The sequence below is a fragment of the Chiloscyllium punctatum genome, chromosome 2, assembly GCF_047496795.1.
Source record: "Chiloscyllium punctatum isolate Juve2018m chromosome 2, sChiPun1.3, whole genome shotgun sequence".
Classification (NCBI taxonomy): domain Eukaryota; kingdom Metazoa; phylum Chordata; class Chondrichthyes; order Orectolobiformes; family Hemiscylliidae; genus Chiloscyllium; species Chiloscyllium punctatum.
The window spans coordinates 30,379,739-30,406,128 of record NC_092740.1 but is presented as its reverse complement, the minus strand read 5'-3'; the positions used below and the strand labels follow the sequence as shown (position 1 = coordinate 30,406,128).

Here is a 26,390-nt window from a genome sequence, read left to right as displayed (position 1 = left end):
CCCTTTTGTTTCAAGGTGATATCCTGAAGTCCCAAAAAACTATGCTGGGGCTTTTAAACAACCCACCTCACCATTCAGCTGCCCCAGTCATGGGTTTGAAAGCTGCTGAATTCCATCACCCTCCTGAACTGTGCCTTGGAGATGATGGATGTGCTTCAGAAAGTCATAAAATAAGCCATAGAATTCCTAGGTTCAAACCTACTCTTGAAACCACAATAATTTCTGGTTGGTCCATCATGATTTCTGGTCAATGAAAACCCTCAATTGTTTATCATGGGGGCGATGAAGAGATAATGCCCTTTTGTTGGAAATGGTTATTGCCTGGTACTTACAACTTGCTCCTGGTTGTAAATGTTACTGCCACTTACCAGCCCAAGACCCGAATGATGTCCAGATCTTGTTGCAAGGACTGCTTCAGTATCTCGAGGAGTCAGAAATGATGCTGAACATTGTTCAATCATCAATGCACATTCCCACCTCTGACTTCAATGTCATCAACGGATCAGCTGCAGATGGTGGGATCTAGGACACTACACTGTGGAACTTGTGCAGAGATGTTTTAAGGCTGTCTTCCAACAACCACAACCATATGTCAAGTTTGGTTCCATGGATGTAGGTTTGCTCGCTGAGCTGAAAGGTTCATTTCCAGATGTTTTATTACCCTACTAGGTAACATCTTCAGTGGACCTCAGGTGAAGCAATGCTGAAGATTCCTGCTTTCTATTTATATGTTTGGGTATCTTTAGGTTGGTGATGTCACTTCCTGTGGTGAAGTAACTTCCTGTTTCTTTTCTCAGGTGGTGGTAGATGGGGTCTAACTCGATGTGTTTGTTGATAGAGTTCCAGTTGGACTTCCACGACTTAAATAATTTCATATCATGACACTTTCACAGACCTTCAAGAGCTTCCACAACTACTATAAAAATTTCTAATTCCCATACAAAGGGTAAAGAGCCATACTATTGTGAATTTGAAGTCTGTTGGGACTCACCACTGAGTTCAACTTTCTTCCATGTGTCAGTCACACCTACCAGTGAACATGAGATCTTTCAGAAATACAGTGGATTTCCAGACCTGTATCCTGCCCACCATTATGACAGCTTTGTGGAGTCTCCACAACTCTGTTAAAGTTCTGATTTGGACAATAACCTGGTGTTGTGTGATTCTTAACTCTGTTAATGTTCAACCATGTTTTGAATGCAAGACTTTGTTTGATTAATTGTCCTCCAGCTTACCGCATTGGATACCAAACTTAATGAAATCCTGTATGAGAAAGATGCAGTGCAGAAGATACTGACATGTTTTTATACAGCATTATTACAATTCAATTTACTCGACAACCGATTTCAATCAATTATCAGTATAACTAAATGCAGAACACGATGTTACCTCATCTGATTATGTGCTATAATAATTACATGATTGCAGAACTGTTATATAAAAATATTGTATTTTAGTGCCATATACATTCTAGTTGCATTGTTCTATTTTCTTTCCCATTTGTAGCACTTCAGACCAGCCACAAACAACTTCAGCTTTACATCATAACCATTGGTATAGGTGCCTCACACCTAGCAGAGGTGTTAGCAATCCTTCAGAAATCCCTGTGTTTTACTCTGTGCCAGATAATTTAATCCTTTCACATTCAGTTTGCTCACTTTAAACTCTCCCATCCCTCACCTATTACTTTTATTTGATGATAGAACATACTTGTGATTCACTTTGTGGTTTCCTTGCCAGTACTCTATTCTGTTCTCTTTCTTCTACTTTTAACCTTTTTCTCCCCCGTATGATCCAAGCAGTTTTGACTAAGAAAGCATGACAATAAAGTGTCTCTATTAAGTTTGGAACAGACAATGGCAGTGAGTGAGTGGCAAAGTTCTTCTTGTAGAGAATAAAGCTAAAACGAGATCTGATAATGATTTTCAAAGTAATGAGCTGGCTGGATACAAGAGAAAAGGAGAAACGGTTCCCTTTACGAGGAGGAACAAGAATGAGAAGGCTTAAACTTAACGTGACCTGCAAAAGGAGGGAAGCAAATAAAATCTTTTTCACATGGCATGGTGTTAGGATGTGGAATGCAGTGTCTGAAACTTTGGAGGAGGCAGATTTAATTGAAGCATCAGTGGATGGTCATTTGGATTAAGATAAAGTGCAAGGGGATGGAGAAAAAGCAGGAGATTGGCGCTCATTCATGGCGCTCATTTGCAGATCTGGTGTAGGCCTAACAGGGCGAATGGCTTCATTCTGTGCTGTAACACTCTTGTGATGTCCCCTATCCAGAGGCCCATGGGAAGTGGGATTAAATCCCAAAGTGGCAGTTGGTGAAATTTGTATCCAATAAAATCTAGAATTGAAAAATAATCTAGTGGTGGCCATGTAGCCCTTGTTGATTATCATAAATATCTACCTGGTTCACTAAATGGAAGGAAATTGCTTGCATTAAAAAAAAACTACAGTTGCTGGTAATCTGAAACAAAAACAGAAAAACTCAGCAGGTCCAGCTGCATCTGTGGAGGGAGAAACTGAGTTAAGATTTCAAATACAGTGCCCCTTCTTCAGAAGTCGCCTGCACTTACATGGTCTGGCTGACAAGTGATTCCAGATTCATACTGTGGTTGACTCTTAACTGTTGTCTGAAACGGCCCTTGCAAGCCACTCAGTTCATGGGCAATTAGGTCTGGATAGTAAATGTTGACCTTGTCAGTGATGCCCAATTTCAATGCAGGAAGTGAAAAAAATCAAAGGGATGACTTTTGATGAGCACCCTTCCTAGCTCAGTGAGCATTACAAATTGTAATTTCTCCTCAGGCTGAGATTGACAAGACTTGTGTTTCTGGATTAGTGGTGCTGGAAGGGCACAGCAGGTCAGGCAGCATCCAAGTAGCTTCGAAATCGACGTTTCAGGCAAAGACTTGTGTTTGCTCAGTATATATCGCAATATGAAATTAGGGCTAACAAACGGAATTCAGCTAAGATTAGATTCCCTATAGCGTGGAAACAGGCCTTCAGCCCAACAAGCCCACACCAACCCTCCAAAGAGTAACCCACTCAGACCCATTTCCCTCTGACTAATGCACCTAACACTATGGGCAATTTAGCATGGACAATTCACCAGGTCTGCACATCTTTTGGACTGTGGGATAAAACCAGAGCACCCAGAGGAAACCCACAGACACAGAAAGAACATGCAAACTCCACACAGACAGTCACCCGAGGCTGGAATTGAACCTGGGACCCTGATACTGTGAGACAGCAGTGCTAACCACTGAGCCACCATGGCGCCCCATGGTGACGGAACCAGATGGCAGAGCAGGCTAGTAGGGCTGAATGGTCTCCTGTTCATATCAATTATCTTCTCTGAAAGCAATTGACAATTTAGTGACAATGTTTTTCACTGTGGGCTCAACCCAGGAAGAACTGGAATAAATCTTCCCAAGCTTCCCTTACAAAGTAGCCTTATAACTGACCAAACCAGACAATTCTATTTGTCTGGGCTTCATTCAAACCCAAAAGTTATTGATGAAAGGGCAATGTCTATGATATTTTCCGATTCTCAAGCAGATTTCAAGTCACATCTGGTGAAATAAAAGCATCAGTTAAATTTTTTAGTATCAGAAATCTTGGCAAGACTGCATTAATTGCCCTAATAGCAATAGTTCTTACAATTTGGCAGAGATACAACAATGGCAGGGGCAGCAAGCAGTCCCTATCCTATGCCAGGCTCATTTTTAAAACAACCCCATTCATCTTATTCAGTGCCAGCTCATAAATTAACCAATTCAATGTTAAAATCAATCTCACAGCCCTGCTTTGGAAGGATTTTATTAAATTGGAGTGGGTGCAGAAAAAACCTTACAAGGATGTTGCCAGGACTGGAGGGTTTAAGTTATAAGGAGAGACTGTATAAGCTGCAACTTTTTTCCCTGGAGCATAGGAGAATGAGGGGTGACCTTACAGAGGTTTATAAAATCATGAGGGCACAGATAAGGTGAATAGCAAAAGTCCTTTCCCTAGGTAGTGGAGTTTAAAACTAGAGGGTATAATTTTAAGGTGAGAGGAGAAAGAACTATAAGGAAGTTGAGGGGCAACTTTTTCACACAGAGGGTGGTTCATATGTGGAATGAATTGTCAGAGAAATTGGTGGAAGCAGGTACGTTACAACATTTAAAAGGCATTTGGAGAGGTACAGGACTCGGAACGGTTTAGAGGGATATGGGCCAAATGCAGGCAAATGGGACTAGTTTAGATTGGGAAATCTGGTCAGCATAGACAAGTTGGAACGAAGAATCTGTTTCAGTGCTGGATGACTCTATGACTCAGTGTTGTATCATGACTATAAAATTCTACCTAAGAATAAACTACCTTTATTGCAAGTAAGTTGTTATTCATAAGAGATGAGTTTCAAATAGGCTGAGATAAGAAAAGTAAAGCAGATTCAGGGATAAGAACTTGGTAGCAGATAATCTACAAAGTTCTGAGAAAAATGGACAAAGCCCTGTTTCTGACATAAAGGTTGATAAATGTTTATTTCTGTCTCTCAGGCTCTGTTGTTACTGATTTTCTTCTCATCACATCCCTGTTTTTTGGGCATGTCCATCATCTCCTCAGCTTCCTTCCTCTGTCACATCAAATGGCTTCTTCAGAACTTACTTTGCTGACCAGGAACTCTGCTATTTTCTGCTCATCTCTGCTCAACGGGTTGCCTGGGAACATTGTGGTCCATGGAGAGCAAAGGATAGCCTCAAGTGGGACACAGTGGCAATGGGTCAACTCCTAGATGCACACCAGGCCAGGCTTCCTCTCCCTTAAAACCAGTGAAAGAGAAACCCAGGCAATGTGTAAAACAAACAGATAATGTGCCATTGCCCACTGCCAGCTCCCAGTAGACTCCTACAGTGACCTGTTTTCTTAATTTAAGTTCTTTAGACCCTCTCCTTGGATGTGACAACAGAAAGCACATATTAAAGGCTAGGATTGAGAACCTTTGGGATGTTCTTTTCAACTCTTGCTCAAGTAACTTGCAATGATGGAAGTGAAGTTTTCTTTAACATGAGTGAAGCTATTTAGGAAGAGGTGATTCCAGGTTTACAGTGATTTTAAAAGAAATTGATGCGGTTTAGTAAAGGTAAAGCCTTTCATGAGAGAGAAATGACTGTGATTCTTTAACCTGAGAATCACCACACCTCAGTCAATGGGAGAGGTTAAGAAGGACAGTCTTTCATGGTAACCCTAAACCATGCAGGAATTCAATTCAAGCTGTTGGCATCACAATGCACTACAAGCCAGCCATCCAGCCAACTGAGCTAACCGGCAACTAATCTCACTTGATAAAATGACCTGACAAATTCTCCAATTCAAAATATTTGCTTGCTTCACTTAAAGGTTATTATAACTCATCCCTCACATTCACTCAAGCTCTGCTCAGACTAGCTCCCAATTAAATGGTAATAGTTTTCTCATTTGTTCCCAGTTGGGTCGTCCAGTGAATCAACAAGCACAGATTTCTGACATTGCAGTAGCTCAGCAAAAAATATTTTGAAAGGAGATATTAACAAGAAATGAATGCGGCAGACTTTCCACACTTCAAACCTTTCCAAAAGTTGAAGTTAGCTATCTATTATTACATAAAATATTCATTAAGAAAGCAAACAGCCTGAATTTTGTTTCCATTCTTAAACACTGGAATAGACATCTACAAATTGTTTTACCACTTTCTGTTAAGAACAATTTGCCTTTCATAGCACCTGTAACATAGTAAGACATCCGAACGTGCTTCAAAAGGAGAATGTCTTTTTCAAAAAAACAGCACCATAACTGGAGATATTAGGACAGCGTTCAAGGAAATAGGATATATGACCAAAAGCCACGTCAATGAGGCAGGTTTTAAATATCACATTAGGAATTAGCTGAGTGAAATTGACCAGCAAACCAGGCTGACAAAATATTTAGTTGCCGACAAAACACATTTCACAGACCAATATTTTCATTTTTTTTTGAGCAGAATACAACCCAGTCTTAATAAAAGTCTTTCAGTTGCAGCACTGTCGTGGTGTGAGACCAATGGGCCCTCCTCCCAATTTTCTCATTACATTGTAGACTGTTCTGTGGGACATTCACAACAGCAAGCACCTTGCTGCAACATGCCAGATACTTGGCTCCTAAAGCCAATTCTATAATGAGGGTTGACGGAATGTTAGCATTTTAATTATGATGCTGTATATCCAGGGTGATTACACAAGTCACTTTAAAGATCAACGCATTATCTAAATTGCTAGCTAAATAACAGAGAGATAAACCATTAATTAAAACATATAACTGTAACAGCTTGGTCGGAATGGGCTGAGGAATCCCTCTACAACATTTCTTTTCTTACTGGAAGACAAAGCTGAACTCTTTCCCAGGAAAATCAACCAAGGAGACCACTCACACTGATGTCTGTGAAGCTTAAAGTGATGATTTCCAGTTGGCCAACACTATCAACTCTTAACATTGTCATGATGCTGAATCAAGACCATAGATTAACTACGGACATGGTGAACTTTAAATTATCACGTCTCTTTTAAAAAATGCAAAACATAAAGGCTGAGAATGTAAATTCTATGAAGTGGAGTTCAGGGACTGTGGAAGGCCTATATGGTTTATCATCAGTCTGGAATCTCACACTGAATGGGTGCCAATGAGCATCAATGAAAAGGCAATCCAAAGAGAGAAGTGTACTGCAAACTAAATTGAACTGTCCTGCTGAGTAATCGCAGACTGTGAATACTGTGGGAGAAAACAGAGCAGCCTGGGCACAAGATGAGTTTGTTCTTCCCCCTTCCAAGAATTCACAAGAAAACCAGTTTCAACCCAGGTTGAGTGGATGAATGTGTGTGTGCCGTGAGAGTCATAGCTGAGAAAACCTTTCGTTATCCCTGCACTGCTGGGTTAAAAGCCAAAAAGAAAATATAACCACACCGAAAATAAAACAAGACAAAGGCCTTGCAGTTGACCAGTAAAACAAGCACCTCAATTGTTTACCTCCCAATATCAGTGCTATTGGTATCACCCAACCTAACAGTTTTAATAATCTATTGTGTATGCTTCACAGAACTCAAAGACTGATCCATATATCCATTTTTAAAAACCAAAAGAACTGCAGATGCTGGAAATCAGAAGCAATAATAGAAATTGCTGGAAAAGATAGCTGAGCTTTTCCAGAAGTTTCTGTCTTTGTATCTTTTTTTAATATTTGTTTGGACTCAACTCTCACTGATAATCTCTAGGAACATGCTACATTCTTCTTATGTCTAATAACTAATAAAATTCCTCTTTATTTGACTCCAGACGTCCTGGTTAAATTGACTCAATTTAAGGTTTAAGTTCATTTGATCAGGGAGCGAGGGATCCGCAAGGGAAGGGAGCCTTCTTTAAATTATCCTTATTGTGACCAAGCAAGGGGGTAGGTGAATAAAGAAAGGGAGCCAGTTCATTCCCTCTCACTTTGGGATATCTCATCTGGAGTTGGAATGAATTGAGGAATCTTGCCTGGGGACTTGTCATAACAAAATGAATCCACTGCAACAGGCTAAGGAACTTTCTCCTTTGATGCTGTGCCTATGATACAAGGAACAAGTTGATTTCACAAGTTGCCATTGGTATAAGTTGGACCAAATCAGTGAAAAACTGACAGATCTCAACTTATCCTACGTTCTGAGAGTGAAGGTCAGGGAAAGAAAATAATCAACCTCTCCAACACGGGGAGGAGGGCTGACAAGCAAGGAACGAAACGGAAGTGTGGAGTTCAGAGGTCATGGCTCCTGCCCCAGCACCATTTCCCCAGAGCATCAGTAGCAATTCAAAAGTTCTTTTTATTTAGAATCATAGAGATGTTCAGCATGGAAACAGACCCTTCGGTCCAACCCATCCATGCCGACCAGATATCCCAACCCAATCTAGGCCCACCTGCCAGCACCTGGCCCATATCCCTCCAAACCTGTCCTATTCATATACCCATCCAAATACCTCTTAAATGTTGCAATTGTACCAGTCTCCACCACTTCCTCTGGCAGCTCATTCCATACACGTACCACCCTCTGTGTGAAAATGTTGCCCCTTAGGTCTCATTTATATCTTTCCCCTCTCACCCGAAACCTATGTCCTCTAGTTCTGGGCTCCCCCAACCCCAGGGAAAAGACTTTGTCTATTTACCCTATCTATGTCCCTCATAAATCTCCATAAGGTCACCCCTCAATGCCACCAACGCTCCAGGGAAAACAGCCCCAGCTTGTTCAGCCTCTCCCTATAGCTCAATGACAGTAAGTCATTCATAATCCAGAGATGGTAAATTAGACACTTGATGACATCATTTAGGTGATCTTTTGGTAATGAATTGTCGCAATGTAAGGTAGGTTTTCCATGTACTATTAATGACCCACACTACTCTGTGACAAAGCAAATATTAATGTCGGCCTCCTCTCCAACATTAATGTTGCATTTTAATGTATACTGTTGATTACATGGGATGGGATGTGACCATATTTAGCTAAAAAAGGCACTGGACGATTATAGAACTGTCTGCTGTTTTACTGAGAAGCAGCAGTTTGGACATGGTACATTTGTTACTTAGACAAACAAAAAGAAATTCATAACTCATTACGATTGAGAACATTTTACTGATCCCAAAGCCATTCTGTAAGCTCGATGAGTCGAGGCAGCGCACTTCCATGTCCCAGATACCTTGCAGTTTTTCATGGTGGTTTTTGGTAGCAACAGTCTTTGTTCTTCCCTTGGACTGATATCGGGAAACTCCTAGCCTTCACCCAAGAAGACGGCTGCTTGTCCCCCTGAGTCCTTGTAACCATCTCTCCCCACCTATCTTTGTAGATAGCCCTTATTTTGGCCATCTCTGTTGTGTCAATCACCTGTTGCAACTCTCCTGGCCAATGCCAACAGGCAGCTGCTCACCATGCCGGATTGTCCGGTGTCACGTTTCCCACCCTCATATAAAGGTTAGTTTTCATTCCTTACAAGAACAAGAAATTTTTGTGTTTCAAAACACTGCATTAATAATAGGGTAGTCTGGTGCCTGATAAATCTTTGATGTGAGTCACATCCTCAGTTACCATTATATTCTTCCCTCTATATTCAGAAACCAGAGATCTTTTTATATTTGGATAAGGCTAGTTACAGATGAAACACTCATGCAATGTTGAAAATACTCAAACATGAGAACACTGAAAGAATTTCAATTTTAAAGTGGATCCCAATTTCCAATAACACCGAATATATTTGACATGCATCGATCTTATATCTGTGCTCAAGATTCTTGCCCAAATCAAAATTCTATTCTGGAAACTTTTAGAAATTCTGTCAAATGAAGAAAAGACTATAGTGGAATTACTTCTTTTCAACTCATTAAGAATATACTCTTAGAACTGAAGGGATAGAGCATGTGTTCAAAGGCAAATTTGTCTGGTCCATCTGCTGTTTCACTGGTTTTCACAAAACTCCCTTGAGCTTTTCATTCAACTCAACTGACAATCAGACATCAAATCATGCCAAAATTCAATAGAGAAACAAACCACACGTTGGAATCTGAACTTATTCATATTAATCCAATGTGTCCTGAGCTGGAATCTTTTCCAAATGTCACTGATTCTCTCGTCGTGGTGTTGGTCCGATGCACCTAGCTTTTTCTCACTTGGATTTATAAACCTGCATGTCAGCAGTATTGTGTTTCTGATCAAGCCCTGTGAGAGTCCAAATACTGAAATATCCTGGATCCTGTGTGAGTGTATGCACTGGTAGGCAAACCTGGTCTCATTCTTTCTGTCCATGCATAGCAAGATATGTCTGCATCATGTAACATGAGGTGTTGCAACTCTCTAAGCCATTTAATAAAATCTTCACAAATAAATCTTATAATGAACTCAGCAGAAACTAAACAAGTGAGGTTAGTATATGGAACTGGCTGTCACAGGGAGTTTTTGAGATGAATAACACAGGAGTCCTTAAGGGAAAGATGGACAACCACATGAAGGAGAACAGAATAGAGGCTATACGTGAACAACATGGGAGAAATCTTTTATACAGCATTAACTGTGACAAAGCCCAACAGAGCTGAATGGCCATTTGTATGTAATTCAATAAGACTCAGAATTTCTTCATATTTGGTGATGGAGAGAAAAGGAAATATCTCCATTCCCTGCAGACAGTAAGATTGAGGAATTGGAATATAATGCATCCAGCAATCCCTGCCAAAAAGGACAAAGTAACGAAGTTTCATTCAACTCTGGGCTGGATTTTACTACCAGACTTCACTATTTTGAGGTTAAGTGTATTAATCCTAATTTTGATGCGGTGCAAATTTATATAAATTCACATTCCTAAGTATCAGCACTTTTTCCCTTGTAAAATTTTGATTCTACATTTCTGAGCCAAGAAAATAAATGAGCATGATTGTGGAACTTGTACCAGGGAAAAAAAAACATGCACCATGGATTGGAGACAACCAGGAGGACCATTCTACAGAGAGTCTGGAATAAATTTATATGGATTGAGTGACAAGCTAAAACCTGTAATAAGTATATCAGAATTTTGCTTTGACAAAGACCAATGGGTTGGAATCAAAACTAGAAACTTTTTACTAACACCAGGGTTAATTTTGGAGATTAATTCCACATCTGAGGCTTGACAGAAAGATAATACTGGGTACAGTGATCTCTCAAGCATTCCTGGTGATCAGAGGATTCTGGGTAATCCAAGATGGAGGAAGAAAAAATTAGTAGCTGCAAGAGCTGCTACTTTTTTGAGGTATTTTCAGTGTTAGAGTTATTTCCTAGATTTCTGTTTTATATGCTGTTGCATTGTATAGAATTTTGGAAAAAGAAGAGATCAAAACAACATCACTTTAAAAAAGGAGGAAGACAGACAAAGCAGTGACCATGTGAGAAGTGAAACAAACGGAGAAATAAACTTGCGCTGTTGTCTGACCCAGCAGTGAACAATGTGTAAAAGGCATTTGGATGGGTATATGAAAAGGAAGGGTTCAGAGAGATATTATCCAAATGCTGGCAAATGGAACCGAGATTAATTTAGGATATCTGGTTGGCAAGTATAAGTTGGACGAAGGGTCTGTTTCCATGCTGTTCAGCTCTATATCTCTATGACGCTATCTGAAACAAGCATCAAGACCCTTACATATGTAAATTCAGAATTCAATACCTCTTTGGCTCACTGCCAATATCTAATGTCACAGGAGTGCTCAAAGTAATCTGCCGTACATATGCCTGCAGTGTTCCTCAGCCTACTGACCACCACTATTCCATCCTTCACATTTCTCACTATTCTGTCCTTCAGCTGGAGAGTCAAGAGACAAGCAATTCATTTACTTTAATGCATAAACTAGTTATGGAGGTGTATCCAGGGCCCCCGGCTTTCCCAGCTAACAGCAAAGAGATTCAAGACCCACTCTTAGGCCAGTCTCAGGCCTCTTGGCTCAGGAATCAATTGCAGTTGCCTTGGCCCCATTCCTTCCTTCATTCCCCAAAACACGTACATCTTATAATGCTTCTGTAAATGAACAGAAATGAGCAATGTATTTTAAAAAGAGACATGAAGGGAATATTATTTACTAAACAAGCAGGAGGATGTACTGTGATGAGGTCATAAAGAATCTGCGAGGGGATCTACATAGGTTGAGTGAGTGGGCAAAACTGTGGCAGATGGAGTTTAATGTAAAAGTGTGAGGTAGGAATAGTCAAATGGCAAGTTATTATTAAAATAGAGAGAGACTTCAAAAAAAAAGTTCAACAAAGCGGGATCTGTGTGTTTTTGTGCAAGAAACACAAAGGTTAGCATTCAGTAATTAATAAGCCAAATAGAAACTTGATTTATGGGACCTCTGGGATTGGAGTTACAACACAGCAAAGTCATTATGACTGCACAAGGTGTTCGTGAGGCTGCACCTAGAGTGATGTGTATGGTTTTGGTGCCTGCATTTATGCTGGCATTGGCGATGATTCAAAACAGATTCAAAAGCTGATTCATCCCAGGAATCAGCTTATCAAGTTGAGTTATCAAGAATGGCTAAACTACTTACGTCATTAATCATTGCTTAGAAGATTAGGGGGTAATCTTATGAAACATACAAGATTCTGAGAAGGGTTGACAAGGTAGATGTTGAGAAGATGTTTCAACTAATTGGAGATTCTTGAATGAGAGGACCTAGTTAAAAAAATAAATGGACACTCATTTAAAATCAGGATATGAAGAAATTTCTTCTCCCATGAGGGAGTGAATGTCTAAAATTCTCTGGCTCAGGGAGTTGTGGAGGCTAGGTCACTTAAAGTATTTAAAGAGGAGGCAAATAGGTTTTTGAAATTTTGAGGAGTTGAGGGCAATGAGGAACTGGTATGAAAAAGGAATTGAGGCCTACAGCAGATTAGGCATGGCTTTTTGAATAGTGGGGTAGATAACCTACTCCTGCTCCTACCTCTTATGCTCTTTGGAAGAAAGGTAGGAGTGGCCTGGTTGGGAAATGCACAGTACAGTGATGCATAATGCACAGGAGAAGGTGGCACCTTATCTAAGTGCTATTTCCAAAGACACAGCACACGCCTGAAACTAAGCTTGTAGTTCAGGCACCTCACCTGGGAAGCACAAAGTTACACTTATATAATCCTTTCACAACCTCAGGAGTTCCAGAACTGCTTTATAGTTAATAAAGGACATTTGAGGATGAGTAATTGTAGCAATGTAAGAAACACAGGTTGAGGTCTAACTAACAGTGAGCAAGTTTCAAAAATAATTCAGACAATCAAGTATTTTGAGATGCACAAAGAATAAAAGAACACATTATCTTTTTCACATTATCATTAAATCAAGACTGTTCAACACTGCTTGATACAAAATGCCTTCAAAAAAATATGTGAAGCATAAAATGTTTCCACACTTTTAGAATAACATATTGCTTTCTGAATGCTTGCGCATGCATGGCTGTTCTATAACAGACTATTTCTCACAATTTTATCCTGAGAGAAATTCAGCCAAAAAGTTTTCCAGAGTTGAGGTGTACAATGTGAATGCCTCAATGGAATGATTTACTGCATGTGCTCATGACACCTGCAGGTCTGCTTGTTCACATCATCGCTGGGTCAAAATCTTCACTAATGATATTATGGGCGCATTTACAATGCATCAACCTGAGTGGTTCTAGAAGTAGTTCATACCATCTTCTCAAGCACAATTAAGAATGGGTAATAAATGTTTGCCTTGTCAATGATACCCACTTCCTGTAAATGAGTAGAAGGTCATGAGATCAGATGTGATAACGTTCGATGATGTTTGGTACCACTCACGATTCCTCAGATACTGAAGCAGTCCATCTCTATGTGCAGCATGACCTAGATTTCATCCAGCCTCAAAATAAAAAGTGGGAAGTAACATTTACATCATGTAATTACCATCCCCAACAAGAGGTTCAAACCATTGGCCTGTGACATTCAGTGGCATTACCATTGCCAAATCACCTATTAGCAACATCTTGGGGGTCATGATTGACAAAAGACTAAACTGGACCAGCGACATAAATACTGTGGATATAAAAGCAGGTCAAAGCCTGAAATTCAGTGATAAATTCCGCACTTTTTAATCTTCAAAGCCTACCTATCATGCAAGGCAGAAATCAGGAATGTGATGGAATATTCTCCACTTGCCTGAGTGACTTTCTTAGCAACATCACAATTATTGTCAAGTCTTAATAGAACATTTCCATTCATGATCTCTTTTTGAAAGCGAAGGAAAAGTCAAAGCTACAATCAATGTAACTAAGAAAGCATGGTTACAAAGGCACATGTAGTTCTTCGATAAAGCGTTGGTTGCATTCTTGAGCAAATCTACATTGTAGAAAAATTGTGCTTTAGAAACAGCACCTAAAGTGTTGGCGATGTAATCGCATAGCAACCAACACATGTTTAAAAAGTTTGTGCTTTAGAAACAATGTCCCCAATTCATCAAACATGTTACAGTGAATCGCATTGATGAAATGTGTGTTATAGCAGAACGTTATTATAAATGCTCTTCAGATGAAGCATCATCACCGACCTAAAACATTAACTCTTTCTCTCCACAGATGCTGCATGAACCCAAGTATTCACACCATTTTTGTTTTAGTTTAAGAAAGCATGGGGAGTTTGAAGATTTGACTAACTCTCAGAATGTACCTTGATTGGTTGTTTAAACTGGTAAAAACAATACTGCATAATATTCCAGCCCAAGCTTGAAGAAATTCATTGCGTCTAAGGGACACATTGAATAAGGGACTCGCTCTAAGTGAGCAGAAGTGAACAGCCAGTAGCACCGACACTGATACATAAGCAAGCAAGAGTTAAAGCAATGAACTGCTTATCGCCCATCATGCATCCAGCACTACTGGGATGGAAAGTTTTGCTTGCGATTTTCAAAGGACTGTTTGGCCCGACCCCCAATGAAAGAATGTGCAGGCAAATAACAGAGCACCACAGGATATGGAGCTGACGAAAAGCATTCAAAATGGTTGAGACTATCTCTCAGAAGCAGAATAGGAGAAAAGGGTGAGATTATTTTTGGAAACAGTAGGTGGTCCTGTCAAATCCCTCGAGACATTTCTGAGAAACGTGATAAGGCATTTCTTTTCTGTACATCAAAGAATGCCAAGTTATACCCATTTTACAGAGCTATCGTCAACTGCCTAATCCACCCATAATGCAACAAGTGGTCACAGTGACAGCTGGGAAGATTGTAAAGCAAGTAAACAGCTCTCAAAGTAGCTTCTTATATGTCATTTAAGAGAACAGCTTAAACCAGGCAGACAAAAGCTCAACAGTTCTTGTGAGATATTCTGCTAAATAACGAGGGGGACATTTTCGCATTCTTTACAAACATTTACACACTTCCCATCAATTTCAAGAAATCAATCAGAATTCCAACAGCTTAAGGGAAGAAAACACTGAAAACAATATCTCATGACATCAGCAAAACAAAATACTAAAATCACTGAAAAGAAAATAAATAGATAGGATTTGAAAGAGCCAGTGGTAAAAATCATTTTTGAATTCAGGTACCATGATTTAATCAGGTCACAAAGTCCCTTGTAATTGCCTTTCCATGACTACATGATTCAGCTGTTCAGGAGAATTTATAAAAAGAACATGACCATAAATCTCTTTAAGGGATGCTTCAAACTCTGTATAAAGATTTAGTATGGTGATAGTTTTTTTTTACTCACACTATTGTTTCAGAAATCCTCAATTGTTTGCAAGCCTGTTCCTACAATGTACAGTCGAATGTGTGCGTATATATCAGGGACCAAATATTGGGTGGAATGCCTCAGCATCTTTTCTTTTTACAAGTTGGAAGCAGGCCCTTCAGCCCAACAAGTCCACACCAACCCTCCAAAGACTATCCCCATCTAAACCTATTTCCCTATCCTATTACACTACACTTACCCCTGATTAATGCACCTAACCTACCCTTCCCTGAACACTATGGGCACTTTAGCATGGCCTATTCACCTAACCTGCACATCTTTGGACTACGGGAGGAAAACCACGCAGACACAGGGAGAAATTGCAGACTCCACATAGACAGTTGCCTGAGGCTGGAATTGAACCCAGGTCCCCGGTGCTGGGACGCAGCAGTGCTAACCACTGAGCCACCGTGCCATCTGCTCGGTATTAATTTTCCCTTGCAACATTTATTTTTTACTGTTTAACTGGCCCAAGAAATTAAAATTTAGAATTACCACAAGTGCTGAGCTCTATTCACTTTAATACCAACACTCTTTTGATAGTTTTCTGCTGAAGCACAGACATCTTTGTGAACACTCCCTTTATAGCTACAGCAAGTAGATTGTCCTCCAGAGAATTGCAACAACATTAGGATACCATGTCCACGCTACATTATATGGTTTAAAAAAGTTCCAGTTTGTTAAGCTTCTGCAGAGGAACATGTGTTAATGGTCAATTGCACTGAACTGCAATCTGCCACTGATGGTCAGCTCTATCAACATAGGTTAGTGTTAGGGTTAGGGTTAAGGTCTCAGGCTAAATCCTTGTACCTCGCAATTTGATTGCATCCAAACATTTAGAAGAATGAGAGGAGATCTAATTGAGCTTTACAAGATGTCAAGGGGTTTGACCAAGTATATAGAGAAAGGATGCTCCCTTATGTTGGGCAATCTAGAATAAGAAGTCATATTTTCAGGAAGACAGTAACAGATTTAGAACAGAGATAAGGAGAAATTACTTCACTCAAAGGGTTGTGTATCTGTGGATGGATACAATGGATGCTGGGATACTGAGTAAAGCTAAGAAGGAGATGGACAGATGTTTAATTAGTCAAGGGTTGAAGGGTTATGGAGAGTGGTCAGGAAGGTAGGGCAGAGGATGAGACGAGATTAGCCATGATCATATCAAATGGCAGAGCAGGCTCGAGGGCCTGAATTGCTTCCTCCTGCTCAGAATTCTTCTGTTCTTAAAAGGAAACTGTACTGAAGTAAACCCCTGATTCAGCTCATTATAATAAGTCTGGTGTCCACCAAGTCTGACACACAATGCCCTGCATACTTATTTGGGGTGATAAGAATTCAGGCTTCACTGACATGAATGGTCCTTTCAATTGCCTGAAATTGATAACCAATCATTTATTTGAGTGGAGTAGAACAATTCTGGCTGAATGAAAACCATCCAAAATAAAGGTTGGGGACTAATGAAGCAGTCACTGGGGCTATTCAATGTCTCGAATGCTATAACTCATATAGTGAGGAAATATGAAATTTCTTAGAAATAACAACACGACGAGAGGAGCTTTAGAACATAAGGAGCAATGATGGACTGTTCAGCTTTGAGCCTGCCCTGCCATTCAAACAAACATGGCCGATCTGACTGTGGCCTTAACTTAGTTTTCCTAACTGTTCCCAATAAACCTTGATTCCATGACCCAAACTCCACTCATGCTCCCAAGGGAAGAGAATTCCTGAGTCTAACAACTGTCTGATAGAAACAAGAAACCTTCCTCACCTTAATTAAATAAGAGAGCCTTTTGTTTTGAACAAGTTTCCTCTGATTCTAAACATCTCCAAAAGGGGAAGCATCCTCCCAAAGTCCGACTTGTCAAGAGCCCTCAGGATCATATTGCTTCAGGAAGTATGATGAAGACAAGAAGATCAAACCAAAAAATCCTGAACATACAAGATAAAAATGCAGAGAACAGCGAAATGCACTCTTGAGAAGATGCCATCACCAAGTGGCGAATAAAACCTTAAAAGAAACGATGTCCTTCAGGTTAACTGAATTCCTTCAGGCCACAAAGGTGGTCAATGTTGGTAATCTCGCAAATGAAGGGAAATACACAGTGAATAGCTTTAGTTATAATGTACTCTTTTAATCAAATTTAAGACTAAAGCGCTTTTCTCAATTTTTAAAATTTGTTCTTACAAAATGAGCATCACTGTCCATCTGCAATTACCTTTGAGAAAGCAATCATCTATTTGGAGTAGGTACATCCATTGTGCTCATTGCTGTAGCTGTTCACGACAACTGATTGGTCAGCTGGGCCATTTCAGGGGGCAAGAGAAAGTGAGGACTGCAGATGCTGGATATCAGAGTCGTAAAGTGTGGCGCTGGAAGAGCACAGCAAGTCAGGCAGCATCCAACAAGCAGGAGAATCGATGGTTTCGGGCATAAGGTCTCCAACAGGGGAGAGTTAATTGTCAACTAGCCTGCTGTGGAACTGAAGCTATATGGAGGCCACACTGCATTACAATGGCAGGTTTCCTTCCCTGATAAGATATTGTTATGACAATCTGTAACTTCATTATAATCAATGAGGCTAGCATTTTATTCCAGAGTTATTAATTCAATAACTGAACTGAATTCATCGAGCAGGGCAAGTGAACTCATGTTTTTAGGTTCAGGACTTTAGTCACCTGACTTTTATGCAGCCATCCACACACAGAGGAAAGAACGATGACTGAGTTATTAGCTAGTTGCACAAACCGAGTTCCAAGATAGAATAAGGAGTAACTACTGAACAAGTGCCAGCTGGAATCAGCTGCTGGTGTTTCTAAATTAGGGTGGGCTTGGTGAAATGCTTTTTTCTAGTTTTTATGAATGGCTGAGCAAACTCAAAGCTTGATGCAACCATAGAAACAATGCTACAACAAGGAAACATCAAACACAACTGGTCTGTACCAGTGTTCCTTATTTCATATGACCTTTCTACCATTTTCCTTCATCTATCCTTGATCCTGGTAGATCTTTTAGAGTCATCGAGTCATAATTTTATTTGCTTTCACACACTTTGTCCAGTTCCACTTAGGGCATCCGTTCTGTTCACCTCAAATACCCTGCATGGTCATCAGTTCTATGTTCTAACTCTAACAAAAGCAAAAGACTGCAGCTGCTGAATACCTTAAATAAAATCAGAAACTCAGCACATCTGGTAGTATCTGTGGAGAGAGAAACAGAGTTAACATTCTGAATTTGATATGACTCTTCTTCAGAACTGAGGTACTCTCTGTTTTGATTACTATGTTCTAAGTCTCCTTGGATAAAACAAAAAGTTCCCGATGATATTTTGTTAGAAGTGTACTATCGATCAATACATCCTAAGCTAAAACTAAAATTCACATTATCAGAGATGATAAAAAATATTCATGTAGCCCGTGAGATCCAAGGATGCAAACTGAATAACTCATCCAAGGATAATTGGCACCTTTGAAAGCAGCCAAATTGTTATTTATTGATAAGGTGTATTACAGATGAAGAGAGAATATTAATATCACTGCCTATTTATTTAAGGAAGGAACTTGCTTTTCCTTAAATTTAAAGATCAACACCGATAGTGTTGTCAGTAATTGTTGGGAGAAGATACACCAGTGAAATTTCCAAGAAGACAAGACTTGAAGAACTGAATGGCATGAATTCACATAAGCTTCAGGCCCGATTTCACGACTGAGGTAGGCAGCTCAAGTCATGAAGGTACCTGATGCAGCTGACCTGCGTTTTGCTCCAGGGAGCGAGGTATTGGATGGAGTCAGGCCCGCTGATTGAGGTGTGGGCCTATCCTATGTGGTCACAAGTGTGGGTGACTGCCTAGGCAGGCTGATGAAAAGACAGTGAGACATTATCAAAAGAAGACTACGGGAAACAAAAACCTGCTGTAACGCACTAAAGATGCCAGACAAACAAAGTCAACAATTTATTTCACTTGTCAAAAGAGATTCTCTGCTGCATTAATGCTATGATTTGTCTGAGCTCTTGGCCACACATGTATAATGAGGATAGGTGGAAACCCAGTGAATGGCTCAATGCTAATTTGAACTTAAAGATGTGTAGTAATTGAACCCGCTGTTATTAATACCTAAATGGTCTGTCTGATTGACACTTTCAATGAATTTTAGGAACAGCAGCTTTTTCTGCATTCAAAAATTTCTAAATGGCTGTCTTCCTTCTCAGCTGTTGCATACTTGTCATTGTTTGGATATGGTGCATTATTTGTGTACATAGTGCATATTGGATCAGTGGGCAGGGAAAGGGCACAAGTTGGTATTGAGTTGTCATGGAGAGCTGGAGGGACTATTCGGAGTGTCTGGAGGAAAGAGTTAGCACGGAAAGTATAAGGAGTGATCGGATGTGACGAGGGAGCATAGGTAAGTCCCTTTGAATTGACTTACGTTTGAAAATGTTCTCTCGTCCACGCTACAGTTCATGATTCCTCTGCACATTGTGAACCAGGAGTCTTCAAGAAGCTGATCCATGGAAATAGCTGGGAAGCTGGGGTGGGAGACATCTATCCCTGTAAGAAAGCCAGGCAGGTTGGCGATGCAGGATGTAGACCCATACTGCACAACCACAAAAGCAAAAGGCTGGGAATTGATACAGGCATTTCATGATTCAGGTCTCGTTACATTTTTAAAAGGATCTGGCATTGTCCCAACTATGTAAAAGGTTGGTCCTTAGTGCTCCTTTTGAATGAGTTAATGTCACCATTTTGTTTATTCCCAGTTCAGAGGAAGGACTTATTGATCACTAGAATAAACAACTGGTTGGATCTTTGGTTCCTCAGCTGCTCGTAACAGTGAAAGTAGTTAAACAAACACTGGTGCAGACCATCAAGTTCCTGAACATTAAATACAAGCAGTGGAGGGCTCTTGTGGTGCATTCGTAGTGTCCCTATATTTGCGCCAGGAGGCCTGGGTTTAAGTCCCACCTGCTCCAGGGGTGTGTAATAACATCACTGAATGGGTTGATTGAAAATACTTTAAACACAGTCAGAACAGATCTGTATTGGTGAATTCCATGCAGCACAGTGTCTGGCTCCTTGGGTTGTGACGGTCATAATATTCAAAGACTGAAACATTACAGGGGTAGCTCCGCTGCACAAGGCAGCACCAGGGATGATCACATTTCATCACTTGCTGCAGCAATGCTGACCACTTCATTGTATTGATCGAATACTGGTTCTGACACCACAGCACTGACAGAATCCGATATCTCTATCCGTGCTCCATTGGATGGTTAGCAGAGCAGTGGTAGAATCTCTGGCTGTGACTGCATCCTGACTGAATACATATTGGCAGATCAACAAGGCAGAGAGTGGATTTTGTGTGGAAGAACCATGAACTGTCTGTCATGCACACTGTTTATGCCAGAAGACTGTATTCCTGTGAAATGCTTTATCAGCTGAGTGCCTTATGACTGATGATTATCTGGAAGAAATACAAGTCTTCAGTGTTGCGACATGGTAATGATAACCACTGTCCTATCCCTTAAAGTAACATGGGCACATATATAAAATAGGAGCAGGAATAGACTGTTTGGCTCTTTGAGTCTGCTCCGCCATTCAATATGGTCATGGCTGATAATTCAACTCATTATCTTCGTCTGTCTTTCTCCACAAAGTCTTAGATCCCTTGAGCCCTGAGAACTATATCGATCTCTTTCTTGAAAATATTCAATGATTTTGTCTATTCGCTTTTTGTGACATAGAATTCCACAGGCTCACCACTCTCTGGAAGAAGAATTTCTCCTCATTTCATTCCTAAATGGCCTAACCCCATATCTTTTGACTGAGATCCCTGAGTCTGGAGTCAGGGGTCAGCTTTCATCTGTTTTCCTGTCTAGCGTGTAAGAATTTTATAGTTTTCTCTGAGATCCCTCGACCTCATTCTTCTAAACTCCAGTTGAGTTTAGTCCGAACTAATCATGTCATAGGAACTCTGTCATCCCAAGAACCAATCTGGTAAATCCGTGCTGCATTCCCTGCATAGCATGAACATCCTTCCTCAGATAAGGAGACCAAAACTGTACACAGTACTGCAGGTGTGGTCTCCAGGCTCTGTACAGTTACAATAAGACATCCCTGCTCCTGTACTTGAGTCCTCTAGTTACATATCATTTGTCTTCATCACTGCCTGCTGCACCTGCATGCTTACTTTCAGCGACTGGTGTACAATGACACCCAGGTCTCATTGCGCCTCCCCCTAGTATCAAGTATGAAGACACTCACATGCTGCGTTTTTAATCTGTTTACAATGTATGTGCAATGGATTTGATGCAGGACGTACCTTAAAAACAATCCTCAAAAGCATGATGTCAAGGCTTAGGATGTCACTATCAGAGGATTTTCCACAGCTAAAAAGAATTTACTTGCATTTGATTTCAACTTAATTACATCCAAGGATTTAATGACTTGCACATAAACTTCATTTTAAAACTCTTCATCATCGACATCACATTCTAAGTTCTCATGCATAAATTTCATGCCTTTAGGATTCAAAAGGGACCACGTGCCACCTGTGAAATATGGCCTGCCTGCTTGCGTACAAATTAGAACAGAATCAAAACAATTCGACAGAAACCATCAGCTGATGGAAACCAACAGCCACAAGGGATAAAGATTGAATACAATAAGGAGCTAAGAAAAGAAAGTGGACACGGTTCACATCGGCTGATGGTTTAGAAATGGAGCAGCTATATGTGACACTGTGGACTACCTAGTGGTAACTGCAATCACAAGTCTCAAATGATTGTGTGGTCAGTTAAATTGTGTAAAAGTAAGACTTTAACATTTGGTATGACTCCAGACATATTAGGGATCAATTCACAGCGCGTTATCCCTTTTGGTTGCATCGCATTTGTGGGTCTTCCTCACAAGTTGCAAATGTAACATTTTGCCACAGAAAAATCCAAGGAAGGGTAATAATCCCGCACATTTCACATACTAAAGCCCTTGAGATTCAATTTGAATGCAGTCTCGTCTTAAAACAGCAGCAACGCCCTCACAACAGAACTGTCCATTATCTTTGGCTTTGTAGTTATCTCCACTTTGACAGGGGCTTATCACAAAGTGGATTGAAATGATAGGAGCTTAACTTTCAGAATGAGAAGATGCCCACGGTACCCTGATTGTAAGTTACACTAGAAAGCAGTCCCATGGGTGATCCCAAAATAATCTCGGCAGCTGCTGCAAGACAATCCGATCTTCTGCAATCATTGGGAGTGTGGCCTAGCACACTGCAACACAACTGGCGGCTGCTCAAAAGTCAAAATCGAGTGGCCATTCTGTTACACACAAAGCCACCAACTATTAGCATCATGAAGAACACTGAATAAATGCTCGTCATTCTTTCTGTTCTGTGACACTATCAGAGGTGCCAACGTTTGGATGAGGCCCTGTCTGCTCCTCACACAGAGACATAAAAAACCCTCTAGCACTCTTTGGAAGAAGAGAACAGGAGCTTTCCCTAGTGCCCTCGCCAATTATATCCCTCAAATAATGTCACTGAAACAGATTAGTTGGTCATTAGATTAGATTACCTGCAGTGTAGAAATAGGGCCTTCGGCCCAACCAGTCCACACCGACCCTCCGAAGAGTAACCCACCTTGACCCATTTCCCTCTGACTAATGCATCTAATACTATGGTCAATTTAGTATGGCCAAATCACCTGACCTGCACATAAGACCATAAGACCATAAGACATAGGAGTGGAAGTAAGGCCATTCGGCCCATCGAGTCCAGTCCGCCATTCAATCGTGGCTGATGGGCATTTCAACTCCACTTACCCGCATTCTCCCCGTAGCCCTTAATTCCTCGGGACAACAAGAATCTATCAATCTCTGCCTTGAAGACATTTAGCGTCCCGGCCTCCACTGCACTCTGCAGCAATGAATTCCACAGGCTGAAGAAATGTCTCCGCATTTCTGTTCTGAATTTACCCCCTCTAATTCTAAGGCTGTGTCCACGGGTCCTAGTCTCCTCACCTAACGGAAACAATTTCCTAGCGTCTACCCTTTCCAAGCCATGCAATATCTTGTACGTCTCTATTAAGTCTCCCCTTAACCTTCTAAACTCCAATGAATACAATCCCAGGATCCTCAGCCGTTCCTCATATGTTAGACCTACCATTCCAGGGATCATCCATGTGAATCTCCGCTGGACACGTTCCAGTGCCAGTATGTCCTTCCTGAGGTGTGGGGACCAAAACTGAACACAGTACTCCAAATGGGGCCTAACCAGAGCTTTATAAGGTTTCAGTAGCACAACGGTGCTTTCATATTCCAACCCTCTTGAGATAAGTGACAACATTGCATTCGCTTTCTTAATCGTGGACTCAACCTGCATGTTGACCTTTACAGAATCCTCGACGAGCACTCCCAGATCCCTTTGAACTTTGGCTTTACGAATTTTCTCACCGTTTAGAAAGTAGTCTGTCCTTTTATTCTTTTTGCCAAAGTGCAAGACCTCACATGTGTTCACGTTGAATTCCATCAGCCATTTCCTGGACCACTCTCCGAAACTGTCTAGATCCTTCTGCAGCCTCCCCACTTTCTCAGTACTACCTGCCTGTCCACCTAACTTCATATCATCAGCAAACTTCGCTAGAATGCCCCCAGTCCCTTCATCCAGATCACTAATATACAAAGCGAACGGCTGTGGCTCCAACACTGAACCCTGCGGGACACCGCTCGTTACCGGCTGCCATTCTGAAAAAGAAACTTTTATCCCAACTCTCTGCCTTCTGTCAGACAGCCAATCCTCAATCCATCTCAGTAGCTCACCTTGAACACCATGGGCCCTCACCTTGCTCAGCAGCCTCCCGTGTGGCACCTTATCAAAGGCCTTTTGGAAGTCTAGATAGACCACATCCACTGGGTTTCCCTGGTCTAACCTACTTGTCACCTCTTCAAAGAATACCAACAGGTTTGTCAGGCATGACCTCCCCTTACTAAATCCATGTTGACTTGTTCTAATCAGACTCTGCTCTTCTAAGAATTTAGAAACCTCATCCTTAATGATCGATTCTAGAATTTTACCAACAACCGAGGTTAGGCTAATTGGCCTATAATTTTCCATCTTTTGTCTTGATCTTTCTTGAACAATGGGGTTACAACAGCGATCTTCCAATCATCCGGGACTTTCTCTGACTCCAGTGACTCTTGAAAGATCTCAACCAATGCCTCTGCTATTTCCTCAGCCACCTCTCTCAGAACTCTAGGATATATCCCATCGGGGCCAGGAGATTTATCAATTTTAAGACTTTTTAGCTTTTCTAGCACTATCTCTTTTGTAATGGCAACCATACTCAACTCAGCCCCCTGACTCCCTTTAATTGTTGGGACATCTTTGGACTGTGGGAGGAAACCAGAGCACCCAGAGGAAACCCACACAGACATGGAGAAAATGTGCAAACTCCACACAGACAGTCACTCGAGGCTGGAGTCGAACCTGGGACCCTGGTGATGTGAGGCAGCAGTGCTAACCATTGAGCCACCATGCCGCCCTTAATATTACCACATTACTATTTGTAGGAGCTTGCTGCGGACAAATTTGTGGCTGCATTTCCAACATTACATTGAAGAAATATGGCACTGGCAGAACAAGAGAGCATTAGGTTACTTACAGGCACAAAAGGTGTTGTATAATTGTAACACGGGGCAGCTTTGCCCCAACCACTGCAGAATCAGCATAAATTAAGAATTAAAGATGGACCTACCCTTGCTGGTTCAGCTGTGATCCACACTGGATCCCATATGTACCAAGGTAGTGAAGGCCATTCCTAAATTTGAAAGAGTTACATACTCAGTTATAATAAAAGTTGTACAACGCAAGGGAACTACAGAGTGACCAGCACTTTGCTGTCTAATTAATACCGCAGAGATCCTGGCTGTTACTTCCAACAATGAGGGTAAAGTTCATTGGCACTCAACCAGCCAGATGTCAGATAATTTCTGCCTGTTAACAAATCACTCTTTCCTGTCTGGATTCTGATTGTAGATACACTCAATAGCAAAAAGCAAAGTGATAAGATTCTCTCTCAAAGTGCATTCCAGTGGCAGGAACACTGGCAACCCTCACATCTCCGATGCTGTACATCTTAATCGAACAGGAGAGACGTCAGCTGAATGTGCTGCTCTGTGACTCCTGTTTACGTGCAGCCCATAAAGTGCTGCAGAATTAGCTTTTTTTTAATTATCCACGGTGAATGAACTAGATAGTAATTAAGTGGAATTGCAGGCTGAGATTTTCAAGAATGGGTTATTTTGGGAAGTGCTTTACAAATGAATAAAGAAAATTATGGGATGGTACAGCTTTAGTGAGCCATCAATTTTGTTGTTCATGTCACAGCTGTAACAGACTAAGTTCATGTAAATAGTTGCTGTGCAATGTGAAATTTGATAAATTTAATCCAGTTTTAAAACTGCAATGCATTGTGAATTTGTTCTTGCAGTTTTAAACTACAGAATTATGTTTCTGTGTTTGTCGCACTAAAAATCAAACTGTATGTGATCTGCTTCTGAGATTTATTTCCAATCCAAGACAAAGTCTCTTACATGTACAGAACACCTATTAAAGGTGTCTGCACTGAATCCAGTTATATAATTTTTGTTTTCCCCAAATTAAGAAGCAGGACTGTAAATTTATTTCCAAAATAATAGTTGTCTCTTATTTTCCTGTAAAATTCTACAATAAGTGTATTTACGCAGCATCAGTAATCTCACGCATTTCACAGAAGCATAATCAAACACAATTTGACAATGAGCCACTGAAAATAGGGCATTAGAAAGGGCTGTGGTGTTTTATAATCCAGCTCCTTTTCGGGACAATTCAAGATCAGGAGTTACACCTCAGATGATGGCGAACTAACAATGTGACATTGGCTGTCTTAATTTCTCTGCTCCACTCACCCACTGTCTCCCTCTGATCATGCTGCATTCTGCTCACACACATCGCATTCTGACTTTGTTATCAAACCTGCTGATAAACGTGGTGCTGCTGTCATCTGGCATAGCAACTTCTACCTTTGCAGAGGCTGAGTGCCGAATCTCACACATTTCCTCCTCTAACTCCCCTGGGCCTCTGG

General features: G+C 40.8%; 1 protein-coding gene across 16 annotated transcripts in view; it reads right to left on the bottom strand.

The window, feature by feature from the left end:
* LOC140495521 (teneurin-3) overlaps positions 1-26,390 on the bottom strand; it is a 2,480,372-nt gene that overhangs the window by 771,605 nt on the left and 1,682,377 nt on the right. Inside the window, exon 1 of one of the 16 annotated variants that reach the window (XM_072594602.1) lies at positions 25,023-25,053. The exons of the other annotated variants lie outside the window; for them this stretch is intronic. The gene's annotated coding sequence lies outside the window, so the exon portion shown is untranslated. Of the gene's footprint in view, positions 1-25,022; positions 25,054-26,390 lie in introns of those variants that run through there. 16 annotated transcript variants of the gene reach the window in all.